General features: G+C 31.9%; 1 protein-coding gene across 6 annotated transcripts in view; it reads left to right on the forward strand.

Annotated features, from left to right (window-relative positions):
- Positions 1–21,959, forward strand: part of LOC106672939 — a 144,193-nt gene that overhangs the window by 15,624 nt on the left and 106,610 nt on the right. The window contains exon 1 of one of the 6 annotated variants that reach the window (XM_014404775.2): positions 2,623–2,699. The exons of 4 other annotated variants lie outside the window; for them this stretch is intronic. The gene's annotated coding sequence lies outside the window, so the exon portion shown is untranslated. Of the gene's footprint in view, positions 1–2,622; positions 2,700–3,264; positions 3,313–21,959 lie in introns of those variants that run through there. One more of the 6 variants, XM_014404778.2, reaches the window with a different exon arrangement.

A 21,959-nucleotide genomic window follows, 5' to 3' on the forward strand; every position in this document is an offset into this window, starting at 1 on the left:
AAAGACAGTAAACGACTAAACGCCTTGTGCAATATAAATCAAAGTAACATATCACATTGAAAATTAATTGTGTCTTTCAATTAATTTTGAAAAAATAATAGTTTTTATGAGAGATTGTGAATTTACTATTTTTTATTTCTTTTTCTTTAATTACTTTTGACACCAGTAAAACGACCGTATTAATTGTTTTCAAAGACTGCCGTTACGACCCGTCACATAAAATAAGACAGGTTGGCAGCAGCGTAATTTAGTCACCTATCTTCGGAAGTGACAGCCCCTATCTGGAGTTTCTCAAGGGTGCATCCTAGATCCGTTACTTTCCAGCATCAGACATCCCCTAATTTTACGGCTCTTTAACTTACTTTTAATGAAGATATAGCTTTTTGCAAAGCTTGATCCTGCCTTAGCAGTTCAATCACTCCAAGACCACCTCCTCTTGTATAATCTTTGGACTACGTACATAAAACATGGAATCCATATACGAGACAATGCAAGAGTTGAACTACAGGTTCATCTACATCATCATCAAAGATTGCTAGTTAAGATTCTTAAAATTTTATTGTTTGATGGTTAGCAACTTCTTAATTTGTCACTCCTAGACTGTTGTTTGCATCACAGTAAAGTAATACAGGTAACATATAAAAAGGAGAAATATAATTAATTGTGATCAATCTATGTAACAAAATAGGTTAAAATTTTCAGCAAAGAAGTAAAATGATAAATAAATAAATTACAACCATTAACCCCCTAATAAAATTTTTGTGTAAATCAAAAAATATTTTTTCTTCAGATTCCTCCGTCAAAAATGGTGATAACGTTGACCATCAATCCAAATGAAACATTACACAGGTATTACAATTGCACAATTGTCGCCTTTTTAAATAAATCAGAACCAGAACGAAAATAAATAAATAAAACGTTTGAGGTGGTTTTTTAAAAAATATTTTAGTGTTCTCACTTTTAAAAACTTTATTGATGTAGGCTGAAAGAGAAGTCAATCCGCTTTTCAACTTTTGTATACAATTTTTAGTAGTTATGAAGGTTCACACTGGACATCCTTGGAAAAAATGGCTATTTTGATTACTATGAAAATTCTTATTTGAGTGTACTAAAGTTGTTTAAAACAAATCCAAATTATTATTTTTTACCTACTATAACGTTGCAAAACATATATTGGTTTTTGTAACTGCTTGTACATCCTACATATTATTTCCTTACCGTACATAAGAAACACGAATTGACTGATATATCCCCGAAATAAACATTCGAAATATAGAAAAATATATTTTAAACGATTACTTAAATTAGCAAAATATTTTTTTCGCTCCCAGAGCCCTTGGCAAGAAGCTCTCTAATACTTTTCCTCGTGCTTAGCCTACCTTGTACTTACATGACTACTTGGTCATAGGTACTTAGGGATTCTTATATTTGTATATCATGTTAAAACAAATATAATCTTCAAATTAGCAATGGAGCTTTCTGTATGCTTCTAAAACAAAAAATATATCAGTTTTTTTTGCTAGAATATTGAGTCTTTTCAGATTGATGGTCAACATCAGTCCGTAGATAAGTGTGTTTAGCATTTACATTTAGGATATAGGATTTAGTTTGATCCTCAATCCAATCATTTAATAAACGACTAAAGTGTTTGTGGATTGTTTTTCTTATGGATAGTACAACTTACAATTAGTTAATAATTTATGCTGATTCATTAAGTTGTTTTATAGGGAAAAGTTCTTTAATCTTAGCATGGCCTTATTTGGTGCACTTACATTTGGTTTTTACATTTTTTATAATTTATTTAATTTGTTTATTTTTTTGCTTGTAAATTATTATTTATCAGTACTTTATATGTCTTATTTTCAGTTTACAAAAAGACTGTCTACAACAAAGTAGTGCAACATAAAACAAGTGATACATCTCTGCTATTTTGTTTATAAACGATATTTTTCTGAATTGGAATTACTTCCAAATTAAAGCAAATGTTTCAAGAAGTCTGTTACGAAGTAGGGTAAATCGGAATAAAATGAAATTCCGCTTGGTTGTTTTATGCGATTTATGGTCCTTGGCGTTTTGACATAAATAGCCTTAGAATGGCAAGACCGGCGGGGTGGATTGGAATCGGGCCGAATACAAATTACTTGAAAACACAGCCGACGAATTGGGAGGAGAACGAGATCCGGACGCAGAAGAACGTGCTTAATGTATAACCTTACACGTTAGTGTCGAAGGGGATAGGATCATTTATTCAGCCGGTCTTGATTTCCTTGAGATTTGGGTCGTGCTTATTTCATTCCAACAGGCCGATCGCCTCTCGAGCTAGACGACTTCCTTTTATCATTCAACTTTTCATGGGTCTGCCTTGTTTCTGTCTTAAGAGGGCAAAAAACCCTTTTCAGAAATCTTTCTGGCTAGTCACCAAAACAGGTGAAGAAATTCAAAGCAATATTTCCACATTGCTATTGTCATAGTGTTTAAAAGCCGTTAAAAATTAGATTGGATTCTGCCAATTAATTGGAAAACCTCTAATTTAAACTGTATATAATTGTATTAATAATTGATTTATTATAGTTTGGCTTAAGATGAATACATATAAACTGTTTTTGTTGTTTTCAAGTTAAAATATTGCGTAGCTAGGTGAATAAAGGTTACATGTCCAACAATTACTTAATCGTTTGATTTAAGTTATTATCAGTAAGGTAAAGTTATCGTTTTTTACATCATTTTTTTGAATAGATTATAAACATACTAATCGAGTTATCATCTGTACTCTTACTACTACACGTTTTTATTTCTAAAGAATAAAACAATAGATGTTCCTCATGGTTTAAGATCGTCTGTGGGAGTCTTAGATAAACTAATGTAACTAAAATCTCTCTACTTAGTATTTAAAACGAATATTTACAAAATAAATATGAACTTTTTTCAAAAACTACGACAAATTTGAGTAATAATATAACATATTAAATGATAATAACAGATTTTTATAGATATTTATGATCTAGGCTAATCGCCAAAGCACGTGAAGAAATTCAAACCAATATTTCCACATTGCTATTGTCATAAAGTTTAAACGCCGTTAAAAAGTAGATTGGATTCTGCCAATTAATTGGAAAACCTCTAATTTAAACTGTATATAATTGTATTAATAATTGATTTATTATAGTTTGCCTTAAGATCAATATATACGCTGTTTTTGTTTTTAGTTAAAATATTGCATTGCTGGGTGAATAAGGTTTACATGTACCAAACAATATAAGGAATATTTTCCAACTGTTACTTAATCGTTTGATTTAAGTTATTATCAGTAAGGTAACGTTGTTTTTACATTTATTTTTTGTATAGATTATAAATATACTAATCGAGATATATTCTGTACTCTTCCTCATACAGGTCTTTATTTCTAAGGAATAAAACATTAGATGTTCTTCATGGTTTAAGATCGTCTGTGGGAGTCTAATGCATTAAGTAAAATAACTAAAATCTCTCTACTTAGTATTTAAAACGAAAATTTACAAAATAAGTATGAACTTTCTTCAAAAAGTACGGCAAATTTGAGTAATAATATAACATATTGAATGATAATAACAGATGTTACATGCAGATATATACAGAATTACATATTTATTAGTGGTAAATAACTGAATCAATTATAAATCAAATAAAAACATAATAAAAGTAAAAGCAATTAATACTACAGTACAATGTTCACAAAGGAAATAATAGTAAAAACAAATAATAAATTTTAATAATTAATAGTGCGTTAAGGCTAAATAATAGAAGTCAGCGATAGTGAGCAAAGGATTCCAGTAAGGATAGATATATTTCAGTTCAGGTGTCACTCAGCAGTAAAATATAAAAGCAAAGAATGAGTTCTTTATGTACCGTGTCATACTCTTCCATAAGTACATAGATAGTACTTCTGTTCAAGACTAGATGAAGAAGTACGGGCCATAGCGGAATCCGCACGCTCACAAAATACCACTGATTTTGGTTCTAATAGAATTTACTCATTGCAAAAATGTGCCCTAACAAAACCATATTACACAAACCTTCCCTTTCAAACTCTTACAAATCATCAGTGACTTTATCAAAAGGTAACTATTTTCCTCCGTTCAGATATCATAACCAGTAAAAGCCGGCGTATCACAAAGGAACATTCTTGGTCCCACCATCCTAGGACTATCATCACCTATGCGGATAATATTGCAATTTTCTCTTCTAACACAAATACCATCTAACATCTAGAACTTGACCGGTGATACCCAGTGTACATTTACATTGAAAGATCAGTTTTGCCATCTAGTTTACATCAACAATCCACTTAAGTCACATACTTCGCTCATTAACTAGACAGTAAACTGACATCGATTACCTACACACGGCTTAAGAAACTATAACTTAACAGAAGACTTGGATTACAACGAAGACTTGAGTAACCATCTAGACTCTACTACCTCTACGCAAGATCACGTTGGAAATATGGAGTTGAGCTGAGGGTTTCCAACAAACTACATTATCAATTATGGCTAATCCTTCCAATCATAAGTACTCCAACTTTGTCATTGATTCTTGCTACACCTAACGAAACTAAGATTTACGTTGACTCATTTTTCCCAGGACTTCGGTTTCCGTCTCCATCATTCCAGGATTGAGCATAGTTTCAGATTTACTGACACCATTTCCTCCTCTGTAGAGATCCACTAGAGCTTGGGTGCATTCCTGGATATACCCCAGGCTTTTAATAGTCTTGCACACAGGCATCCTTTATAAACTGAAATTAAATACTAAAGACTACATCTACCGCGGGATACCCTTACACTTTAATATAAACAAAATGTATGCTCTTAAAACAATGTTAACAAGGTAGAGCATCGTATTAATTTTCCGAAAGTCATGGATTCGAATCCTGCCTGAGACACATACTTTTCATCTCGAAAAATCATGTATCGTAAATTAAAGACAACAAGACAGTACTGTCGGTTTTTTCGCGAACATTCTTTTTAACTGAATTAAAATTAAAAGTTCGGACGAGTGGGCCGAGTAAGAACAAAGGCGGCACATGTCACCTTTGTCTTCCACCTCAGCTTGGAATTCACCTTATTTGCTTAAGAAGCTTTTTATGTTTGAATAATAGATTCTTTCTCGTATAATTTGAACAGGCGCGTTTCGACCTGTCCTGCCAAAGGAACCCAGGCTAGTACTGCTAACCTTTTATGTTCCATGGTGATTGATCCGCCCACTGGCCATCTTCTAAGAAATTTCTATTCCGTTCTTTTTTCTTGGTGAGTTTCAATTTGGTAAAGTTACAGTCAATAAGAAGTTATTTGAAATTTGGCTACTTTATCCTGTATTTTTAGCTTGTTTTTCGAGTTCAGCGTTATCCTCAGAAAACAATGTACTTATTTATTTCAACAAGTTCGACAAAAATTAACCATTTACTATTCTCGCTTAGATAGTATATAGCTACGAATAGCATTTCGCTATGTAAGACAGTTAGCTACAATTCCAGATCTTTTCGAAACCAGATTTTTCAAATTGAATTGTTGGACCATTAAAATGAGATCACTGCCAAAATTAGGTCGGAGTTATCGCCCATGGTAACTCCCTAATCTTAACATTATGTTAGAATGCACATGTCAAGTTAGACAGTTAAAGGTCAAAGCTAGAAACTTTTTTGATACGTACCTAATCAAAGTTATCTGGATGGTTTGCATAAACGATTTCATGAACTACACCAAAGTAACCAAGGGGCATTTAACGCTGACTGTGCTAATGGATTGTGTAGTTCATTTTTTCCATTTTTTGTCGTTTCCAGTCTTACAGCACCCTCAATATTACAACGATCAGGGAACTGTTAAGATTGGGCATTGTTTTACTTACCATGTAGTATGGTGGAAGTACAAATAATCAAAAAAGAAGAAACAAAACTGAGAAAGAAAGGGAAAAATGTCAAAATAGAATAAACTTCAATTTCATCAAGACAGTTATAGTTTTAAACAAGAGATAATCTGGCATCTTTTTTACTTATGCTTGGTATTTGATGAATTAACATTGTCAGGTGAAAAATGCCATCGTTTTTAAATACAAATTTCAAAATATATGAAACTAAATCAACCTGACTGAGTCTCATGTCGTTGACCTCATCAACATAACCAAAAACGATTATCACCGGTCCGTCTATTCTCGCTTGGACGACGAGGCGGGCATTCCCTTTGGCAGGTAGTTGGACAATACCCGAGTTCCGATCCGGGATAAACGTTTTGCCACACCAATTCCAGATGGTGACCGTTAAACCGGAGATACCTTCAGACTCGAAAGGTGGTATTTTAATTTCAAGCCGGTGAACCATGAAAATGGAATCATTGCCAAAAATAAGGCTGAAACAACGCCCCGGAAAACACGGTGTGGGCGGCCGTTTGAACCGATTTGCCTTGATTCTTAAACTTTTCATTTCAATTTATAAAAATTGTAGTAAAGTTGTTTACTTTTAACGTTGGTAATCTGTTCCCTCTTCCATGTTGCTTCTTTCTTTATACAAAGATTTGAAAACTTGAAGTTTAAGTAAATTAAGCACGAGTTCGACCCCAGATAGACATTGGAATTTTGATGATAATGTTTGGGAAAAAGTAGTGTAAAGTGGTTCCTACCAGTCATCAAACGGATAGTTGGATGTTTTGTATGTCAAACTGTTAAAATAATGTTTAAAAAAATGTTCAATATCTTAAACTGGACTTGACACATTCTTTCCGATACTAATTGTTTATTGTACTATTGTTGTTTTTGTATAATAAATAACAGATTAATTTAGGTAAATGACAATTCGATTCGTTAGTTTCCATATTTATATGATATAATTAATACATCTGTATTTCACCGATATAAATAAAATAATTCTCCAGAAAAATCCTTAAAAATTAATTCATTTGGGATAGTTTTAAGTTATCTCCATTTTTGTAATTTGCGAAAAAAAAGTTAGAGAGTTCGCCTTATTTCGTAGTACACCGATCCATGGGAATTTTGCAAAGGTTTAGAACCTTGTTGCTGTTGTCTCCATGAATAAATCAAAACCCAAAATTTAAATTAAAAGAATTGAATTTTTATTTTATTTCATCATTATTTTTCTCACTTATAACGAAAAACTCCAAAGATTATTGAGAAGGGTTCAAAGAAAAATGCAACTTTTCATCGGTCGTAATGTTGTACATTTGATAAATTCCAAAGCAGTTTTGATTTTTAGTTGGAACAACGAATAAAATATTTCCCATTGATCCTGCCCAAAACAGTTCTAATTTTTTGCCATAAAATTCGTATTTAAGGGTTGAAAGTGTGCTTAAAAAAAGCCGAACTGGTTTATAAAAATTGTTTTGTCTTATTTTAATAAAAGAGCTTTTCGTTTTTCAAACTTTATATATATATATATATATATTACTTCACTAATTACGATCCTTTATATTATATTTTTACCCTAGTTTAAAAAAATTTGTAAAGTTTTACGACTCCTAGGATCAATGGCAAGAACACTCGGACACGATATTTTTCGATCTAGTATTATCAAAAAAGTTTTAATCACGCCCGTAGCCTTTTTCTTATTTATTACATATTAACAAACAATTTAATTAAAATGATTATAAATAAAAAATTATCAAATTATTATATTAGATTTTTTTGTTCGTAGTTATGATCGTAATGCTTCATTCGCTTGTAGTAGAGGCATAGCGATGAACGCCACTACTTAATATACTTAGATCCCACAAATCCCCAATGAATGACTCTAATCGTATTGACCTACTTTTAAATAGTTTTTATTAAATATTATTTTTTATAGAGATTTTGGTTATGAGCATGAAAAAAGGTAAATCTTGAACATTTACTTCCTACAATATTTTTTCAGCACAATTATAATTAGTGATAATCAATTGACCTTGGTCCACGGTGGTCATTTCAAACTAAGCAGAAAAATATAATTTTCGTTAAAAAACGTTAAGCTTTATAAAAAAATGATTATTCAGAGATCGTGAGATGGGGTCTGGTGTGATGTAGATTTCAGAAAAACATTTTCTTTATCGTGCCAACTTTCGATCTTTATTGATTTACTTTGATTGAATATAAAAAATATATTTTGCATTGTATAAATTCCCTTTTTTCCACATCCTACATGTATTTGTTAAATTTAAACAATGTTTGTAAATCCTAGGCCCTGAAGATGATCTCAATAAAGATCGAAACGTTGGCACGATAAAGAAAATGTTTTTCTGAAACCTACATCACATCAGACCGCATCTCACGATCTCTGAATAATCATCGATTAACGGTCACTAATTCCCACATGCTCATTTATAAAAAAAAATGTAAAATACTAAGATCCATTGTTAAAACTTTTTTTTAAAGAATATGTGGTACCTACTGATGATGAGATTAATTCTCCCAACGTTCGAAAAATTAAATTGTAAAAAAAATAAAATCACATGGAAAAATTTTAAAAACACAAATTATAATAATTATTAATTAATTTGCTTTCAAAAAAAGTCATTACATTAATAAGAAAATGGATCACAATATAGGAAAACTTCTTTTTAAAGTTTGGTACTGAGGGTGGCAATGCGAAGTTTCTCAAATTTACCGTTTAATTTATAGTGAGTTAATAAATTTGGCAGTTTCTGTCAGGTCGCCTACTATAAATGAAAGTGGGGCTCATTAAACCGCCAGTAAAATTCTTTTTATACATCTTCCATTCAAAAGCAGACCACGGTTGGGTTTATTTAGTCGAAGGGGTGGCCTATAAAACGTAGAAAAGGGATTTACTGCATCCGGACATCGGGTTTTACTATTGCGCCTGTCTATTGTCTGATGGGTTTTGTAAAGGACGTTGAATGTCCCCTGTCGACATCACTGATTTTCCCGCCTTACATTATATAGGCTAAGGGCTATTCGACACCTTTTCAATTCCTTTCACTGGCGACGGACGGGATTAGTATTTATAATGCGGCCAGAAATGTAGCCGCGTGTTGCCCGAAATTGAAAGAACCCACCGACAAAACGTGAGTGGGAGCTAGACAGAAAGAGAGGGAAAGAGAGAAAATAACGGCGAATCAAGCCGACGGAACACATCCCCCGTCATGAATACATTAAAGGTGGCAAAGCGTCTGCCAAATTCCGGCAAATTGAGACAACATTTATTGTGTTGGTTCCTCTACCTGCTCGACCACTAACTGCCGCCGTGGCATTTAAAAGAAAGGGAATGTAAATTAGGGCTGACGTGTCGGTAAAACTACTGCTTAGGGACGTGATTTGTAGGCATAACGGAAGCCGTTTACTAAGGGATGGGTGGCCGACTTGTACCTCCATCATTAGACTTCTCGGTTCTGTGGAATGCAACTAAGCGAGTCGACAGCCTTTTCAACATACTAAAAAATTATCTGTTAAAAATCTACAGCAATTGTACATTTTTTTAAGAGATAAGGAATTGTAAGGCCGAAAGAAATGATGAAATTTTGATCGATACTACATAAGATTTTATAAGGCAAAGCACATTCATCCACTAACCTGATAAAATCGTATCTGTATTAATTAAACTGGCACTTCTAATTTGATTTTAAAAATATATTTTCCGGGTATAATTAAAAAGCAATCCTGAAAATCTTATTAAATAATCACATTATTGAATCAGTAAAAAGTACATTATTATTAACACTTTCAGAATTGTGATTAAAAGTAATAAATCAAAAAATATAAAACAGTGATTTTCCAAGTTTAAATAAATACAATTCTATCTGAAATAAGAAATGTTGTATGAAGGGAAAATGATTCATAAACATATTTACTTAACTTTTCGTAAACTATTTGTACATAGTATTGTAAAGCTGTAAAATGTTATATAACACTTCTAAATGTCTCCTTTTAATCTCCGTTTTTACATCTCTTCCTTATTAAATCTGTACATATTGTTATAATGATTATTCACTAGCCTTTTTATACAGAATATCCCATGAACAGGAGGTTATTTTACATGTCTAAAAGTTATTATTGTCAAAATTCTGATTTTCAATTGTATTTGAGATATTTCACTTGTTGTGTCACTTCAACCTTTCACTACCTTTTTTTCCATAAAGCCCCCATATTTCCTAAAATATTAATCCTGCTGTAAATTTGATTACAATTGAATCAGGAAGGCAATCAAGCAAACAAAAATCTTATAAGATTAATTTGTTTTTAAATTATAACCTTCAGCAATCCAAGTAAAAAATCAGCTAGAACATACTTTTGCGTTTCCAAAGATCTTGGCTCTATAAATACTGAGAGACGTGGTGTTTTAGAAAAGTTGCCTCTACTAATGGGCTTTAATTTTTTAAAGGTCAGATATTGCCAGTGTAAAATTAAGTTAATTGTTAAAAATTTGATTTGTGTGCGAAAAATGCTTTTCATTAAGTCAAAGTCATTAAGATTTAGAAACATCTATTAAAAATAATGGCAATTATATAAAATAAACCAAGACGACTCTTTGGTACAAATTTTAACATAAAAAAACACAAGCTTGTAAAACTTAACTTAAATGTTCAAAATACAAGACTTCTTAAACAATACAAGACTGACATTGTTTCATATTTTTACATTTTTAGGTCATTGTGGATTGTTTAATGCATAGAAAAGAGAGTTTAATATTTATCATATATTAATTGAATGGATTGGATTTTATAGCTTTTGAATTTTTTCGTTGATTCCCAAACTTTAATCCTGATGACCATATCAATCTCGGGAGGGGTTTGGATGGTAATTTTGTCAGTAAAGTGTATGCTACGTATTGTCAAGTAACGTAATGATAATAATTTGTAGCGACGGTTAGTTTCCAGTTTTTCAGGCGTGTTTGGGGATTTCACGTAAGTCCTTATCAATGAATGGTTCTCAGTACTCAATACCGCTAAAATAGACAGTAGGACAAGTCTAAAGTTGGTATGGATTTAATTTCATTCGCTTTTATCCACTATTTGCGAGGATCAGGACTAGATAACAGAACGGCTGTGTTTTTTGATAATTTATATTAATTATTTATAAATAACTTATAATATACCAGGGAGGGCTGGGTTTAATGTATAAATATACTAGATTTAGATAATGTGCATATTGTTAAAAGGATGCTGTCCTGGGGGACTACCAACATGAAAAATCCAAATTTCGATCCGTTAATTCAAAAAATCTTCTAATTGTTGAGCTCTAAGTAATTTCTATTACACATTGTACCATAAATAGTATAATTACACTCATTATAATTTCTAATTATTACGTTATTTATTGAATATTTGTTATTCCACACAAAATTCAAATGTCGAACATTCTGTTTAAAAAAATTCTAGTCGTATTTACCAATGATTTGTAGAATTCCACCACAAAGTTATAAAAATTGATCACACAAATGTACCATTATGACATAAATATTTTAACATTTTTACAACAAATGAAAATAGGACTTTACTCAATTATAAATAATAAAAATCTTTTCTCACTGGCATTGAACTATTTTTAAGCTAAGGAACTTTTTTATCTCAACTAAAAACTTTAATTAATTGTAATATATTAATTGGTCAAGCGGACCACGAAATTAGAGGATTTAATGATTTAAAATGAAGTATACTTCCGTGGCCATTTCATTTGTCGTCAAGAATCCAATCCGATCACACGACATTTGAAAAATGGCAAAAAGGAGGGAAAACTCATAAGGTGGGGTTTTGGCATTGACCTTTTGTCTTCAGCCATGTTTGTTATTATTATTATTTTTTTTAATTTGTTCGTTATAAATTATTTATATGCTGCAACGAGTTCGTTTGACAAAATCGACCAGGGCCCGATAAACATCGAAGTCTTCTGTACATATTAAGAATTTATAATTATAGGGTTTTGCTATTTCGCACTGGTCTATCTCACCGAACATAGTCTTCCTTTCTTCATCATATTTTCTGCAATGCCATACTATATGTTCCGCATTATCTACTAGGTTGCATACGGTACACAGATCACTGTCTTTCTTTCCTATCATGTGAAAGTATGCATTACAGATGCAGTGGTTTGACCGTAGTCTGCCTATTGTAACAATGGCTTGCCTTTCAAACGTTTCTTTGGTGAACCAAGGAACGCATCCGACTTTCGGAAAGATGGATTTATACCNGCTTTCTCGATGGTATAATTTATATGGGATTTCCATTGTAACTTCCAATCCAACCATAGCCCTAAGAACTTTACTTTTTTAAGGTGGGGTTGGGATGGGAAGTTAGTGTCCGAGTGGATTGAGGTCACGATAGCTCAAGTGGTTGATCTAGCCGAAGATCGTTGGTTCGAATCCCGCTCGTGCCATTGGCTTTTTATCTCAACTAAAAACCTTAATTAAATGTAATATATTAATTGGTCAAGCGGACCACGAAATTAGTGAATCTAAGGAATAATGTCTAATATTCTTCAGATTAGCTACATATCGTTTTCGTTTTGGAGAACTTTTCACATCAGACAATAAAATTCAACCAAAAAATAAAACTGTGTTGAACGAATTTCTGTTAAGATTTTAAAAAAACTTGAAAAGACGGTTTAGTTAAATTGTACAAAGTAAAATATTTTTAATAATAATGTGATGTATTTATTTATTGATTCGTCGTTACATGTTGATAGAATGGCATTAAGCCGAAAAACTATCTCTGAATTTGACTTTTTATTATTATCTTTGGAATAAATTGAAATGTTAGAAAGTTTTTTATTATTCAATTCATTTTGTCAATAAGACGACTTCATATTTCAAAGAAACCGTAAATTTATTAAAAATGAAATGTTTCTCGTTTCGCCTCCAATGATTCGAATTCTATGGGGAGTTTTTAATTTTAATTCGGACCTGACTTTAGTCATATAGCTAAAATAATAACCCAGATTTACGCTCAGCTTGTGTTTGGCTCTAGTTTATTTCAGACGGCGAGAAAGGCAAAATTATGACTATCGGTTGTCGCGACGTTATTGGATGTTGGTAGATCAAAGGGACCGAAAGCCATTTAGCTCGTAAATCCTAAAGATAACATCAATGAATGAAACCAGTTATTTTCTTGTTCACGTAAAATGTGACACAGGTATTCTTCTACTCATTGACTCTCACCTTTTGATTTAAATGACAAAAAATTTAAAGGGCACTTGTTTGGTTTTGAGAGGTAATTCAAACAAAACGAATTGATTCATGATTATTTTACGTGTTCTTTGGGTGTTTTTACGCAACAGTGTAAACATTTTAGCTTGTGCACGAAGCCTTTTATAAGCGTGTCAAAATTGAAGAATGGTTAAAATGATATGTTTCTTCGTTATTAAAGATGACAGACCGGCTGAGCCTTAAATCCCTGGGCTACTAATCCGTAAAGTTATCCGGCCGTAATTATTATTTAAATTGGTAGTCAGGAACGGGCTTCGATCGAAATCAGGCTAGTGACCCTCGGTACGACACTGGTGACGTCAAGCATTCCGATACGGAAACCGAGGTGTGTGTGTCTGCGTACAGGTCTGGAAATATGAATCATGGTAACGAACACAATGGATAACTAAATCTGGCGCCTTTTACACACCTACATCTTGTCGCCACCCCGTTAACGCACAGGGCGTCTTCGTAACCATGGAATGTACTCGATTCGAACCTCTCATAGTTTTTTTTTGTTTCTCAATGGTACACTAAACTATCTTAAAATAAAAATCGTTAAAAATGGATGAAGCGATTCAGAGCATATATTTTTTCTTCTTGAATTAATGTTATTTATACATGAATTATTCATTATTTTTGCATTCAAGCGACACCAATCCTCTTATTCGTGGAATAAAATTTTATTAAAAAAATGAACGAAGGAGCGATTTAATTTCACGTGATTAAACCTTTGAATATAAATTACTGATAAATTCATTGTTTTTTCTTTTTTCTTTTTTCTTTTACGGTTCGCAACAGCAGAGGTCATATAAACCCGTCAGGGTGCCGGTGTTTTTGAAGAAAAAAAAAAACATTTGTAAGAATGTCGGGTTCAAATGCAGGGCCGCTGGATTCGAACCCTGGACCTTTACTTTACAGTGATGAGCGCCGTGTCAACGCCTATACCGTTGCGGCCACTGATACCCCTAATTCAATGTTCTTATATAAAAATACTCCTCAAGCTTTTCTCTGATGAAAGGAACAAATTATAGTTGATCTTTATTTTTATTTACTTTTAAGAAAAAAGTTCCACAAAGATTTACTGTACTTAATGTTATTCAGTACGTTTATCAACCAAAAAATTATTCTTTAGGGGTAACACAATTTTTATATAGTAGATATAAATTGTAGTCGTTGATTTTTCAAATTAAATGATCTGAATTCCTTCTTTTTTCTATATTTAATAGTTAATATTATAATTTATTTGTGGTTTTTATTAGAAGAGACATTAGCACTCATTATTTTTTCTGGGTTATCTTTCTGCACTTTTATCAGACACATTGCCATTTTACGCTTACAATTACTCCTTTTTTTGTTTCACAAATCGTAGAAATACAAATTTAAAAAAAGAATTATTTGACTACAGTTCACATCATCTTATTTTTCAAAGTAGATTTTAGGCTTTCATTGTAATCTATCGCATGGTAGGAATGAAAAATCAATTTAACAAACAAAATTTAAATTTATTTGATGTAAGTTTTTGTTTATCGTATATAACAGGGAAACTGCTGAAACAGCCCTAATCCTTAAAGGGGTAGCGATCTTATTTCAAATTCTTAATTTTTTTCATTTTTAAAAACTAGTGAGATTAAACTAATATGTTAATTAGTAATATGCAATATGTATATGTAATATGTTCATTTATTAAAAAAAAAGATAAAGTATATGAAATTAAATTTGGCGCCGTTAGCCTTCGAGCATTACTTCACAACTTTACTTACGATCTTACTTGCAGCTGAAATGTTCGGTTTGTTAAGGACGGACAGCCAACAACATAGGATGTGTCAGACAGCATCAAAGAACTTAGTTCAGCCGCACCCCTTATGCTTTGTTCATTAAATCTCTCCGTGATATGGTCGACTAGTTGCACCTAAGCTGTTGTAGAATGACCCTTTCGAAAACCAAACTGTTTACTTATCAAAATATAAATAGTGTGTAAGTGGGAATTTATATTATTAATATAGGAACTCTTCTCGTACCATATTACATACCACAATACTCTGCGGTTTTGATTTTGATAATAATTTATGTTATATAGAGCTAGAGCTTTTTACCATAAATTTTTAATAGTTAATGATAACTGTTGTTTGATCTGGTGACTATGTTTTTTAACAATTTAATACCTGCTTTCAATTTCAAGTTTGGTCAAGTTGTAAGACTTACTGTTCTATTCTTTTCACAAAATCTTCAATTCTACAATACAAAAATAGCGAATAATAAATATGCAGAGAACATTGCATTTAGTTAGAAGCTTTTATAAGTCTTAATTATGAGTGAAGGCTCTTACAGTTTTCTCTCTTTTAATTAAGAAGAATGATAACTATCGTGTCGTTATAATTTAACTATTCGAAATAAACGACGTTTTACGATCAATTTCGGATAAAGTGAACATAGCTTTTTTCCAAGGATTTAATGTTTTACGACAAAACGAGACATTATACGCGTTCGGCCCGGTCGTTCAATTTTACGAGCGATAAAATTCTAGGCGTTTTGTAAATGATTTTACGTTTCCGGTCTTGAATAATTGTAGCGTCCTTACGTTTCTTGACAAAACCGAAAACTCCGTAGCGGGTTGTCGAAACGACGATTTCGTCGATCCCATTGTCACATGAATGGTACCTGGATTAACGTTGAGAAATCATTTATGCGTCGGAGTGATAATTTGCTTTTAAAAAAACGACGGATCCTACTCCCTAAACAATGGAAGGGCCGATTGGTATCTTTTCAAATCGTGACCTACCCAGGGCATAGCATTGACAAGTTCAAATGGGATTTTTCCCCTTCTTATTAGGCGTGGATCATTTCGTACGAAAGAATTAAATTTTATAACGTCTCAATCAGTTACGTTATTAAATACGTTCAATTTAATTTTTTTTTTATTTACTTATATATTTTTTAACATCTTTTGTAAGGTATATTCTTTAACATTTATAAAGCTTTTCTAAGGGTATTAAAGGAGCGGGATTCGAATTTTTATTTCAACCAATACCTTACATAAAAATTAATTATTGAAAGAAGTTATTTGGTCACTCGGACCGCGAAATATAATGGATGTATGAAAACAAGGTTTTTAACATTGCCAGAAAGAAGGTTTGGTATATTTTCGAAATATATAAATAGGTTTGAATATATATATATTTGCTTTAATTTTTGTATTACTTAAATGTTATAAAATTTAAAAAATAAATACGTTATATATCTATCAAACACGCTCTACGATTCAGCTGAATTACAGGTTCTATATTTTATTAAAAAAATACATAAAAATTATGGCATAACAAAAATTATCATTTCAGCACGAAGCCAGGTTGAATAAATATGCTAAGCTTATGACAGATGCATTGCATTCAGATTGAATTAAGTGATCAAGTGAAAGATTTGCCTGTATGGAAAGTGAATTGGTAACCGCCGATGTTTTTTTATATGAGACAGACAGAGCAAAATATGTAAATAAATAAAACAGGTATTTTGTAATTTTCAAAAGAATTTTATGAACTTTTTATTGCCAAAAATAATGTATATCCCTGAGGCTTTAGTTTCAAAGCTAAAAGCACCTCGTTTATAAAAGATATTTTTTATTCCAAGCACTTCATTCATAAATATTGTAAACTAAGTTTAATGCAAATATAGTTTTCAGAAGGTATTTACTTTTTGAATGTTATAAAAAAATTGAATCCAGAAAGTCAAAGAGTTTGTTTTAATAATTAAAAAAAATAAATGTTATTTCTCAAAAATACGAATTCATTTCAATATTTTAAATAATACAACATCTATTGAGAATTTGCAAAAAGGTTTTAATAATAGTAATGTGTGGTGATTAGTGACCGTTAATCGATATTTATTTAGAAATCGTGAGATGCGGTCTGGTGTGAAGTAGGCTTTAGAAAAACATTTTCTTTATCGTACCAACGTTTCGGTCTTTATTGAGATCGTCTTCAGGGCCTAAAGTGTTTGTTTTCTGCGTAATTGTGCCTTTCTTGTGTGTCGTTTTGAGAGTGCCAGTGAGATATTGTGCAATACAAACATTTTGAGCCCTGACGATGATCTCAATAAAGATCGAAACGTTGGCACGATAAGGAAATTGTTTTTCTAATACCTAATTCACACCAGACCGCATTTCACGATTTGCAAATAATAAAATTATAGTTTTGAAATTGTCAAAACATTATCGTGTTTACATCTTTTTAAGAAATTGAATACAATATTATATTATCTTCTATGTTAATTAAATTAAAAAAACCTAGCAACAAGAAAAAATATTTTATCAATCCCTGTTAGTCATTTCATGATTGTAAAAAAACATAAATTAATATTATAATTTGGACAGAAATTAATTTTATATACGATCTTAGGTGTACGAATTTTGTGCATAAAATGTGTTCTTTCAAATCAACGAACTTCTTTCTTAATGAAAATACGCGCACATTTTCATGTTTGTACCTAGAAGAAGATTTATATAAAAATATTTTTTATTTATAGGAAAAACTAAAAAATGATAGAGCCTAATTACAAGTTGAAAACATCTAGTAACACGCCTATGAATTTAAAAACATGTAAATTTTTAGGAGTTACGAATGCTCAAGATCAAAAAACAAAAACAAGTAAATACAATAAATAAATAAAAAACTTTGTCAGATATAATTAATATCAGCTTCAATATTCAAATTTTATATTATCGTAAAACATAACGATAATAATTCGGTAAAAAAAATTATGTTTCAATCAGTATTGTATGATTTTATGTTCTAATTCACTTTTGTGTTTGCTTAATTTCAAATTAAGACCTTTAATGAAACAGGTATTTGCTTCTGTGGTCTTTTAATCACAGAATCATAAAAACACTAATCACATTGATTAATGAGAAAGCGATAATCGACGTACCAGTGATAAAGAATCGAAATCCGAACTGCTGCGATACTTTTAAGGTAAAACGTTCAAATGATTCGTTTTGAAATAAACAAAATTTACGTAACAAAATTTAGTTCATAATTTAAATAAATACACTTAAACACACTTTGATGGCATCCACTGAGAGATGGCCAAATAGCGGCGGTTCAGAATTATAAATGCAATGAAAAATCCTGTAATAAAGTAAAATGTTGTTCAAATTACACAAAAATTCCCGCTAAACGGTAGTAAACTCTGAAACATCTTACATATGGTGCAATTACATAGCAGAAGATAAAATATAAAACGATTCTTTTTGCGATAAAAAATTATAAAGATTATATAAATTCAGCCACTCGTCAGAAGCATTGGTATGTTTTGACCCTCGGGAATTTAAGTAGAAATGTTTTAATAGCAAAAACAAATCATATGATAAAGTAAACCGTTCATTCTGTATTCATAATTAAGTTTATAATGATTAGGTTTATTTTGTTTATCCACTTCTGTGGTTAAGTGGTCCCAATTTAAAACGAATTAATTTATAGCCCCGCGGTAGGTGTTGGACTGAAATAATAACGAAGTAGAAAATCATGCCGCCACAGATTACCCACTTGCCTCGAGGGTAGCCCTTAGGGTCCGCTCACTTCAATAGAAATTAGCATAATTTTTCCTTTGGTAAACAGACTTCAAAACAGCGATTTTTTAAACGGTTTGTCGGATAATAATTTTAAAATATATATTGTAAGAAACGTTCAAAAGTATCGCTTGGACAGACATGGTGACTGTCTGGTTTCACGCTCCATTTCACCGTAAATGCTTGATGAGCCAAAGATCCGCTCACTTGGTTCTTAAATTGGGCGGCAAATAAATTAAAACCCAATGATCTGAAGCGGTTAGCAATCGGCCACTTCCTTATGTTTAACAATACTAGAAACTTAAAAAAAAAAAAAAAAAACGTATTTAAGAAAAACACTTTGTAAAATGTATAATATACAAGAGCAAACAGAGAAACCACGTGTCAAAATTAGAACTCAGGAGTTATAAAGCAGTATAAATACATGTATTTATAAGATTATTGTATTTGTAATTTGAACCTGTACAACTTTTTTAAAATTGTCAGATTTTGGAATTTTTTTAAATAAAAATCTGCACATGTCGAGTAAATTTTCTGCTTAGCTATTCTGAAAAAAATCAGGCACACTAACAATGGCGAAACGCCAAAAAACTCTACAAAAAATTAATTAATTAAATAAATTTTAACTGGCGTCATTTCAAGGAGTCAGGCGGACATAGTACGTTTAAGTGAATAAAATTGTTTAAATTATAAGCGACATCATGCATGAGAGATGATTGTACAATTGTACAATTGTGGCTTACAATTTTCTTTATTTTTTAAGTGGTTAGAGATGATAATGAGTTAAACAGAACTTCTTACTTACACTTTTAAAATCCCTGCATAGCTGCGTTAAAATCACTTACCGTTATGTAAGCACACACNTGAGTAATCCTGTAAACGTAAACAGAATATTTTATATAGATTTTTTTTAATGAAAACTTAAAATCCTGCATTATTTTCCGGACAACCCAATACATTTAGAAAGGAAAGAAAAGGTGGTCAAAGCGTATCAAACTTAATTATTATAAATAAAACACTTGAAAATAATCATTTAATTATACATAAGAAATCAACAATGTTATGAATAACCTTCCTGTTCATGTTATTGTAGCAATCATAACAGGTGAAAATATTCAAAAAGGTCGTATACCTATTTAATATGTCACAACTTTATTTAATACGACATAACAGTTGCATGGAAACCCTATCTTATTTTTATTTATATTACAATTGTTTCTGATGAACTATTTTAAAAATTACTCCGAATGTCGCGTGATACACTTTTAAATGACATCTAAAAAATTATGACGCACAGCGCGTCTGGTCTAATATGGAATAATGAATAGCATAAACGAATTAATAGCTTGGAAATGTATCTGTGAAGTCCGGCCAAGATGAAAATAAAACGTTTAGGGTACCTTCCAAATTATTTATAAAATGTCCACAAAAATAAACCGTCTGGATTCACCCGGCTAGATTCGATTGAGCTGGAATGAAGAATGGCTCGGTGGGTGTTCTCATTCAAGAGCTGCGTCTACTTAGTTTATGGATACGTGATGGATCAACGGTGCTGTATATGCATAACTTTGTTGGACCAGTGGGTGGATTTGAATGTCGGCATATTGTCTTCTTTGTGCGACGGGTTAAACAAAACATTTTTTTATTTTTGATGGCATTTTCAGAGGGCCGATCAACGACTTGGGGCGATTTCCCCCTAACGGCTGCCTACGGTGTAATCGTTTATGAATACTAAAAGCTACTTTGGCTTTTCACCTTCTTCGCCGTCTACACAATCGTAAAACCTCCTGTATATAAATTGTCAGATAATTCAATACGGATGCGCTGTATCACTAACCCTTTGGGCCACTTCGCTTGAAAAAATGGATGATAAACTTGCTCAAACGGTAATTTATGTTGATAGTAAAAAAATCGGGATACTCAAGGCTGAAATTTGTCGATTGTCATAAACAGGAAAATGTTAGGAAATACAAACATCCAAAATGTGGTGTGTGATCATGAATATATGATTAACAGGGAAATAAATTATCAAAGACGCTCTTGAAACGTAAAAGTCAAAATTATAGATTAAGAAAGAACCATTCTGTAAAAAATAAAATAAATAAAAATGCTCTACGATTCCAAGTTGATGTAACATTTTTGGTTAAACTATTGTAATGAGTAAGGAATTTGAATTATACAATTGCAATTATAACAAAACCATTATTATTTTAAGCACATAGCAACATATGGGGAACTAGAATAGAAATGTGTACCTTAGTCTTAAATACATAAGTGTGGTGTTATCTTGAAGTTTATATGGTCAGCTCGCTGATAGGACTTTAAGTTCGCGTCTTACGCACGGGGGTTGGTTGTGAGGGGGAGTTCTAGCTCCTTTTCTTTCCATGTAACTGACGACTGAGAGGTGGTGCAGTTTATATATCAATCGATTTAAGTAATAATTTTGTACAATATTTGTACGTAAAAGCCAAGTAACATGTAAAAATATGTGGACATTTAATATGGCAGCCTCAGGGCTCTTAAAGTCGAGACGAAAATATAAATTACGCATATCGTTGGAAAGAGGAGATTATTTATCCTCGATGATCCTCGACGCCGAATAGAAGGTGACTTTTTTAAAGATGGCCCGGCTGAATTTTTCTTGAACCAATGACGCTATTAAAAAACCGAAAAGTACGTTTTTAACATTTTTTTAGACTAGTTTCCATTTCAAATACGACCATATATATCACGACATACCATTTTAAAGGATTTTTTACGATGAAAACAATCGGATGGTCCAAAAATGACAAAGTTATGGCAAAAAGAAACCAGCGGCGTTTCGACTGTAGCTGGACTGGAGCTGAATCTTTTACTGTATGTACGTGAAAATCCGAATTCCTCTCTCTGAAATTTCGGGAAGGTTTTAGGTTTTTCACAAAATAAAATTAGAGATGTACCCCGGTCTTATTTTAAACCGTATCGCTCTCATCTTGTCCAGGCGCTTCGGGACCCTGATTATGACTGGCGTCTAACGTTCCTTGCCCAAATGTCGATTTGGGAGGCTGAAGAAAACGTTCTTCCATACTACCTATGGACTGATGAATCCATGTTCACCTCTAATGGCAGAGGAGAATCTGAAATTTCGTACTCTTGTCATCATCAGTTTGGTGGTCAGTATCAAAGTTTGGTGTGGACTTCTCGAAAATAAGTTAATCGCGCCTTATTTATACGAAAATTATTTAAATGGTGCTCAGTTCCTCA

This window comes from Cimex lectularius, unplaced genomic scaffold, assembly GCF_000648675.2.
Source record: "Cimex lectularius strain Harlan isolate CLEC.00 unplaced genomic scaffold, Clec_2.1 scaffold48, whole genome shotgun sequence".
NCBI classification, from domain to species: Eukaryota; Metazoa; Arthropoda; class Insecta; order Hemiptera; family Cimicidae; genus Cimex; species Cimex lectularius.